We start from the raw sequence: 8,923 nt of genomic DNA, 5'->3' as shown, positions 1-8,923 counted from the left end.
GCGGCGCTCCGTAGCACGGCTATATAATGCCTGGCCGCCGAGCACGCTGCCTTTTCCTTGTGCGGTCTGAGAGGATGGAAGGAAGTCGGGGGAGAGGTGAAGGGCTCTGGGTGAGTATCCATGTGGGGCTTATTAGGAAGGAAATAAATGGGCGAACGTGGGCAATGGGAGATTCTCAGAAGGCTGCAGCAGAATATATATATATATATATATATATATATATATTTTTTTTTTTTCTCCAAACCTTTTAAACAAATAGCCTTCTTGCTGTCCTTTTGCACTTGTGTTCGGAAACTCTTCTAGCGGGCAGGTTGGCACAATTTCAATATACTCAAACTTGTCGCAATGCCTCGTTTAGCTCTGCCGCTCCTTCTGTCTGTTTATATAACTTGCGCATGCGCGGTGTAAATCCCTTTTCGTGGTATACTGATCACTGTAGATCCATGCTGAGTTTTGTCTTTGTAATTTCTTCGGCATAGCGGTGTAGTTCTGTGACAGCGATCGGGGGAACGATCACTTCCCAATGGCGGACACCAAAGGCTTGGTTTACTTTTACTGTAGGTGAGGTTCCCCCGGTAATGTAGGCGGGTGGGAATACCCGAGGGTTCCTGCAAAGATGGCGCGGTCTTCTGCCAGAACGGACTACTGTAATAAGCTAGAAAAATATTAAGCTCGCTGATATGATCTATAGCTCAGGGGCCAAACTACAGCCCTCCCAGGTGTTCAGGAACTTCAATTCCCATCATACCTTGTCATGTCTGTGACTAGCGGAGTGTTACAATGCCTCATGGGATGTGTAGTTCCACAACAGCCGGAGGGCCGCAGTGTGGCGATCCCTGATCTAGCTGATCCCTTTGTGTTTTTAACTGCATTATGTGGCATTCTCATTGCTGTGGATTTGTTGTATTGAGATTACTACCACTTTAAGGGGGCCGATGGGAGTAGAAAACTATGTCCTGGCATCAGTGGAAGTAAACCTTGGCTCCCCCCCAAGCCGTTGGGTGTCGAGGCTTGGCTCCCCCTCAAGCCGTTGGGTGTCGAGGCTTGGCTCCCCCTCAAGCCGTTGGGTGTCGAGGCTTGGCTCCCCCTCAAGCCGTTGGGTGTCGAGGCTTGGCTCCCCCTCAAGCCGTTGGGTGTCGAGGCTTGGCTCCCCCTCAAGCCGTTGGGTGTCGAGGCTTGGCTCCCCCTCAAGCCGTTGGGTGTCGAGGCTTGGCTCCCCCTCAAGCCGTTGGGTGTCGAGGCTTGGCTCCCCCTCAAGCCGTTGGGTGTCGAGGCTTGGCTCCCCCTCAAGCCGTTGGGTGTCGAGGCTTGGCTCCCCCTCAAGCCGTTGGGTGTCGAGGCTTGGCTCCCCCTCAAGCCGTTGGGTGTCGAGGCTTGGCTCCCCCTCAAGCCGTTGGGTGTCGAGGCTTGGCTCCCCCTCAAGCCGTTGGGTGTCGAGGCTTGGCTCCCCCTCAAGCCGTTGGGTGTCGAGGCTTGGCTCCCCCTCAAGCCGTTGGGTGTCGAGGCTTGGCTCCCCCTCAAGCCGTTGGGTGTCGGTGCGAGGAATCGCGCACCCAAGGCCCAGGTAAAGGCAAACGGGCTGCCCCAAGGCCAAATTTTGGAGACCACTGATAGAGGACCGATAGCGTAATCCTGAGCCAAGCGCTATTAGATCTTTATATAGTGTGATTGTTGTGGGACTACACATCTCCGCAGTATCGGGGAAGCACTTGAGCCTCCTTGTAGTTCCGGGATTGTCTTTAGCTAGCACAGGCGACACCAGGACAGGCCAAGTGTAATGGGGAATCATTGGAACGTTGTTTGAATGCTCTCTAAGTGGCAGCTGGAAGGCCTCGTTCAAATCGCTATAAAAGAAAATCCATTGACGAGCTGTTTTTATTTATGGATCTGAACTCGGCTGCCTTGTTGGAGTCATTTTAAACAGGTGTGTAGACCTGGACTGTGGAGATCTCCAAGACAAATCTTATACATGTGGAATAAAACGGTAATTTTATGCATTAGTAAACTGATCATCTTACTCATCTTACCCATTCAGGGTTTAGACCCACAACCATTCAAACAAGCCAGTTTGCGAGGGCACATATAGGAGTTCAGTATCAAGAGGGAGGGTGGTGAGCCTTCAAGAGTAACATGACAAATTCCCTTTAATTCAGCTTTAAAGTACACCTATCATTGGAGAACGCTGTAGGCTCTTTGCTGACCCCTCCAACGCTTGTGATATTAACTTCTAATTTCTTTTATTTCAGGATGATCTCCATCCCAGGATAAATCGGTGAGCCGGTATGTATCACCTGAAACGTGTCGCTCCATATTTTGCCCCTAGAGGCGTTGCAGACATAATTGGTGTTTTATGTCTGTGTCATTAGGTGGCAGAGAGCAGTGCGGCTGTGTCTACGCCTGGTGCTCAACCTGTGGGTACTAAGAATGATTACCAGCCAGACAATGGATTATGACTGTAGCTCTTATTTGCTGTTCTGCTGCTCTTTATTTGTGAGGCGATGTGCGATTGTGGTTGGGACATTAGAGTGACGGCTCCTCTGGCGGGGAGTCCGATCAGCATAGCGAAGTATTATCTGTCCGGGGCTACATACTGTTAAAGAGGAAGTAAACCCGGATGGGTGTTACTTCCGCTTTGATTCCCTGCAAAGGTAAAGCATAATGGACTACTATGCATCGCATCCATTATGTGTCACTTACCTGACACAGGAGCCAGCGAAGTCACTGCTGTCCCCTGTAGTTCCGAGCATCCATCTTCTTGGTGGGTTTCGCTGCTCCGGCGCTGTGATTTGCCGGAGCAACGATGGCGTCGCTCCCGCGCATTCGCACGGGAGCTGACACTCGTGGCATATCGCTGCAATCTGTGGCTTGCCCAGTGTGCCTGCTGTCTACGGCGTAAATCTCTCCTAAACCGTATAGGTTTAGGAGATATTTCTTGGACCTACAGGTAAGCCTTAATCTAGGCTTACATGTTTTGCTAGGTAGATAATACTTTTCTCAGGCAGCTGATCGCTGCCTGAGAAAGTGGACTGACTTGTGTCATTTTCGTATAAACCGCCGTTTTGATGTTCATGACGACAGCCGCGCTTGCGCAGTATTGACTTGCGAGTGCGGCATATATTGTATTGCCGCCTGTGTCCTTCCTGCTTCTCTGCCTTGCGTGACATTCTCCTCAGAGCGGCAGAGGAGAAGTCTCGCGATGTACAGCGTTGATCTGCATTTCATACATGAAATGCTTTGTTGCCTTAGTAACGGCAACCGAGATCGAGGCTTGGTTAGGATTGTTATGACGCTACGGCGCATGCGCGAGATTTCTTGAGGGAAATCAAGCTTAAGGGCGGAAATGACGTCCGCAAAGGAGATGAAAACCAGACGTAGCAATGGCGCGGGGGCGATACCCGGAAGGCACAGATTTTTTAAAATGAGAGAAAAAGGGTATTTATAACGCTCGTTTTGCGGAAATATATAGTTCGTTTGAATGCTGATGTTTAGTAGAATAGAAATAATTGAAAATTACGATTTTTTTTTTTTTTTTTTTTGTGGGGTTTACTTCCTCTTTAAAGCTGTATAAACTTTGTCTTTGGTACAGACCTCAGATGGCATAGTAAAAAATAAAATAAAAAATCCAATGGTTGTATGTGAATCGGGTTAGTCAGGCTCACCTGTTCACCATTGTAATTCCTAAAAGGATGGATTTTTATCCCAGATATAATTTTCCAGTATTTCTGCTGGGTGTTTTGATTGCTTTACTAAAACTGGTTATTTTTGTATAAGTGGGAACTGATGTGTGTTTTTTTTTAATTTTTTTTATTTGCACTGTATGCTGACATTGTTCTCTTTCTTCCAGGTGTGTCCCTATTACTTGGTTTAATCAGTCAAACAGGTAAATGGCTTATGATAGTTTTTGTCGTCCTGTGCACTGTTTTGCCCCTAGAGGCGTTGCAGACATGGCCATGGTTTCATGTCTGTGTCATTAGGTGGCATAGAACACTGTGGCTGCGTCTACGCTCTGTGCCCAACATGTGGGCACTCAGAATGATTACCAGCCAGACATCTGTTAGCTGTAGAATTACTGTTGGTTACTAGTTGTGATGAATCACCTGGTCAAAGGCTGTTGCGGTCATTTGACCCCGAGTACTTGACAAAGCATTGCTGCCGTAATGGCTTGACCTAAAAATGCCCTTAAAGAGGGATTCCACCAAAAAAAAAATATTAAAAGCCAGCAGCTATAAATACTACAGCTGCTGACTTTTAATAAATGGACACTCACCTGTCCCGGGGTTCCAGCGATGCTGAGGCCGATCGATCGCTCGGCTGCTGTCGCCACCATTGTAGGTGAGGGAATCGGGAAGTGAAGCGAATCGGCTTCACTTCCCGGTTCCCTACTGCGCGAGTCACGCCGCGCAATAGGAAATCTCCGCGCTGTCACTGGGACCCGTGTGTGTCCCAGCAGACAGCGCGGCAGTGCAGGAAATGGCGTAGACTCCCACGGGAGTCTATGCCCACAAGTGGGTGAAAATACCTGTCTTTGACGGGTATCTCCACCCCCCTTCCCCCCTGAAAGGTGTCAATTGTGACACCGGAGGGGGGGAGGGATCCGATCAGCGGAGGTTCCACTTTAGGGTGGAATCCCGCTTTAAGCTGGCCACACGTATATCGATCTTATTCCATTCAGCCTACAGAACGAATATGATAAAATCTACAGATCCCCTCCAGTATGTATTGAGTTGTCACTGCCAGCTGCTAAAATGCGCTAGAACAGTTCCAAGAACTGGCAAAGGGACTCCACTGAGTGAAAAAATAGACTGTTAGAAGATAATTCTAGAAACCTTTCCCAGATTGCTCCTTAAAATTTTCATTTGAAATTGTACCCATCTATGACCATCTTAAAGCGGAGTTCTACCTGAAAATAAAACTTCTGCTTTAAGTGTTTTGGCATGTAATTTTGTTTGGGGGGGGGGGGGGGGAGCAGGTACCCTGTTTTTACAGAGACTCCCACCTCCTCTCCTGGCACCAGAAGGAGGATCCCCTCTCCCTCCCTGCAATCTTCTGGGATATGTCACAGATCCCAGAAGATTGCCTGGTCAATTACAGCCCGGCTTTCGCAGGGTTTACTTCCTCCTTAAAACATATCCAATAAAAAAAATCAAATTCCTCAATTTAGGCCAATACGTATTCTGCTACGTGGTTTTTGGCTAAAAAAAAAATCCAAATAAGAGTATATTGCTGGTTTGGTCAAATCTTATTGCAATGTACAAACTGATTTTTAGGGTAGTTTTTTTATATTTTTCCCTAGTAATGGCGGCGATCAGTGCCATTTATTGATAGGATTGCAGCGGTCAAAGAATCAGACGCCTAAATGACACGTCACACTTGACACTTTTGTGGGAACCAGTGACCTTATTACAATGATCAGTGTTAAAAAAAAAAAAAATCACCACTGTTGCTGTACAAATGACATTGTCAGGGAAGAGGTTAACATCAGGGCTGATCAAAGGGTTAACTGCCTAGCTGCTGCTTGCTAACTGGGGGGGGGGGTGGTCTGACTGGATGATGAAGGAACACTATCTCTATCATGGCAATCTTCCTTGTTTACATAGGCAGACCACTGGTTTTTGCCTCTCTCAAATGATGGTGGGTGGCCGCTGGACCCTCTGGCTCACCCTCTGTCCAATCGGCGTGCAATTGCACGAAATGATGTACAGGTAGAGCTGACCTGCTGCAGTAAAAGTGTGGTAGACGGTTGGCTAGTGGTTAAATATCATCAATATTAAAATGTACCTGTTAAAGTTGTGCTTGCTGTAGTTTTTTTTTTTTTTTTTTTCCAATCCTTTCTGACATGGTCCTCTTCTTCTTCCTCAGGTGTATCAGCTGGTTTCATCTGTTGGACAAGTGCATGGTTCCTGGACCTTGTTGCTGCTTCCCTTCCCCCTCCGCTGGTACTAAGGGTGTGGCCATAGTTTACACATGGTACCTGCTATATGGGTAGTAGCCACATGCTAGGACTGATCTGTGTTGGCAGTGAAGCTGTGAGGATTAGTATACTGTGATGGGGTAACCAGTCTCAAATGTAACAACTTTGTAGGCAGTTAAGTCTTGTATGGCCTCATGCGCACGGACGTTTTTACAGCTGCTTTTTTTGAGCTTTTTTTTGCAGCTTAAAAACGCCTGTCCATGTTACTCTATGGCTTCATGCCCACCTAGGCGTTTTTGAGCTGCAAATGGCATAGGCATTTTTAAGCTGTTAAAAAAAACCAAAAAAAACCAGGACCAGTGCGTTCTGTGGCGCGGAGCTAGAGCTGTAAAAAACACAAATCGTGGATAAATGCGTAACATATTTTCTTTGTTTTTTGAGTGCTATAGCTAAGATGTTTCTTTAAAAAAACGCTACTAAACACCAATGCAAAACGCGGTAAAAATCGCTTTTTTAACGCCGTTTTTTTTTTTTTACCCAGGTGTCGGAGCCAGCTTTTAAAAACGTCCGTGTGCATGAGCACTAAGACATTTTCTTTAGGGTGAGTAGAGCAAAAGCTTCCAGATTCTGGGGTGGCAACCATAGAGGTGGGTAATAAAGTAGTGGTGTTATATTAGTGTGGTTAATATGAATAAAATGGATGCATTCAAACAAAATTATTTATATACAATTAGTGCAGTAACTAAAAGTGCAATGTGACTACAGACATGCCAATCAGTCTAAATATGTGCAGTGATTGGTGTAACCTGAAAGTCCAAGTGAAGACACAATGGTGTCAAAATGATACACAAAGTCCTTCCAAAGAATAAGGTGACCGTCCATTTCTTTGAAGTTGCTGTGCTCTCTAGCTGCTCCGCTTACTGCTGCAAGGTAACGGTATATAGATAAGTTGGGTCTCTAGGAGGTCCAGATATCTCCGCTCACCTCTGTGACGTTTACAATGGTGAACACGGCTTAAAAATCTGAAAATGGAAAGACCTCCTCTTGGAGACTCCGGGGGGGTTATCTTCGATACACTCATCAGTGGTGATGTGCAAAGGAGATCTCCAATAGAGCAGTACATTTCAAAAAAGGTTTTATTATAAAATGACTATTTTACTCAAATTGAATCGATAAAGGGGATTGGACGATGGACACACCAAAGTGACATCGAAGGACAAGCTTGGCGCTTGTGGATTACATGCCTGATTTTGATTCAATTGTGAGACACACCGGTCATCTAAGGGTCCTTTCACACGGGGTGGATCAGTGCTGATCCGCCCCGTGGATATCCATTTGCTCAGTGGGGATCACTCCGTCGATCCCCGCTGAGTAGGGAGATGACAGGTCTGTCTCTGCACACTGCGCAGGGACGGACCTGTCACAGCGCCGCTCTCCCCTATGGGAGATCGGGTGGAAAAATAGCTTTTTCCTCTGTCACACTTTTTCGGAGTGGGTCGGATGTCAGCGGATATGTCACCGCTGACATCCGATGCTCCATAGAGGTCTATGGAGCATCCGTTCAGGTCCGCCTGAAAAACTGACAGGCGGGCCTGAACTGATCGTCAGTGTGAAAGGGGCCTTAGTCTTTAGAAGAAGGCATTCTGTGTGTGTGTCCACTTTTTCAGTTGACACCAATCGCTGCACATATTTGATTGGCATGTCTGTGGTCACTTTGCACTTTATTGTTGCTGCACAATTTGTATCAAAATGTTTTGTTTTTGATTTGTATTCATATTGACCACACTTTTTTTTTTTTATTTTATAACATTACTTGACAGTGCAACACCACTACTTTATTATTCATTGCACCTTTTTAGCCATGGATTTGCTAATCTGTTTGCAGCGGTCTAGTTACACTATTTAAAGTGAGAATCCTCTTTTTACTAACAGAGGTAGAATCATCAATATAATGGAGTGGATTGGTAGCTATGATGACTTTGTATTGCCTGTAGATTGCTCTTTAAGATTTCATTGTTTTGGAATCTGGAATTTAAAATGTTACATTTATGTATTTCCTTTTTAATAAAAGTGTTTTTGCAAATGCTGTCTGTTTGTTTCAATCCTTATAGTGGGTGCAAACTTGGTCTCTAAAATCTCAATCTTTACAATGGCTGTGTAGTTTTCAGGGCCAGGTGACACATGACATGGTAAATGGGTTGTGGTGCCCATTCAGATTGATTGGTATGCTATTTGATTGGCACCTGTGTGCAGGGGGGTAGCAGCACAGTGGCTTATTGGTTAGCAATTCTGCCTTGCCTCAGTGGGGTCTTCAGGTTTTAACCTGAAGACCAATATGCATGGAGTTTGCTTGTGGTGGGTTTCCTCCCTCACACCAAAGATATGCTGGTAATCTAACTGGCTCCTGTCTAAAACTGGCTTTAGTATTTAGTATATGGGTATGTCCAAGATGACTTTAGTGTGTAAAGCACTAGGTAAACTCAGTACTAAAATACTAAATAGTACTTGAGTCTCCAGGGGACATCACAATATTCTCTACGTAGAACACGGCCTGTGTGAGACAGCTATTCATGTTAGTGTAGCTAAAGTCAAAACATTTTTAGTTTGCTATAGTGGAGGATTAGCGCATCTGACAGGTTTTTATTTCTGCCTGTGCCCTTGTGTCCTTTCCATTCCCCCCATCAGGTTTAGTGTTCCAAAGTCAAATTCTAAATTTTGGGTTGTTGCCATAGCAATAGAGGAAATCCTCCAACGGGCACATTTAGTTCTGGTGCTTCAGAGGGATTTCTTCCTCTTTTAGCTATGGGACAGGAAGTAAAGGAGTATAGATAACACTTGGGGGGGGGAATTGTCAGGTCTTATAATCCTCCCTTGCGCTATCCAATATGAATAAAGTTCTGCCTTTTAGTTACTTTATAAATCTGCTGTTTTTATAAAAAATGATTTATGAAGTACCCCCATTTTGGCAGTTTTGTGGTCGCTGTCCTGTTCCTTCCTGTTACTTCTGACGGA

At 45.6% G+C, this 8,923-nt stretch overlaps 1 long non-coding RNA gene and 2 other non-coding genes across 3 annotated transcripts; all 3 read left to right on the top strand.

Moving 5' to 3' along the window:
• LOC143960040 (uncharacterized) lies at window positions 1-7,994 on the top strand. Its single transcript, XR_013270246.1, has 4 exons — window positions 1-110; window positions 2,247-2,280; window positions 3,845-3,880; window positions 5,860-7,994. It is a non-coding gene; the product is annotated as an uncharacterized LOC143960040 (long non-coding RNA).
• LOC143961173 (small nucleolar RNA SNORA17) lies at window positions 2,313-2,444 on the top strand. The gene has a single exon (XR_013270430.1). It is a non-coding gene; the product is annotated as a small nucleolar RNA SNORA17 (small nucleolar RNA).
• LOC143961169 (small nucleolar RNA SNORA17) lies at window positions 3,921-4,052 on the top strand. The gene has a single exon (XR_013270429.1). It is a non-coding gene; the product is annotated as a small nucleolar RNA SNORA17 (small nucleolar RNA).
• Window positions 7,995-8,923: the final 929 nt, after the last annotated feature.

The sequence above is a fragment of the Lithobates pipiens genome, unplaced genomic scaffold (genome assembly GCF_037356315.1).
Source record: "Lithobates pipiens isolate NorthernLeopardFrog02 unplaced genomic scaffold, aLitPip1_a1.2 Scaffold_11, whole genome shotgun sequence".
In the NCBI taxonomy this organism is placed as follows: Eukaryota; Metazoa; Chordata; class Amphibia; order Anura; family Ranidae; genus Lithobates; species Lithobates pipiens.
The sequence above is the reverse complement of the archived record's forward strand: the minus strand, read 5'-3'. Positions and strand labels throughout refer to the sequence as shown.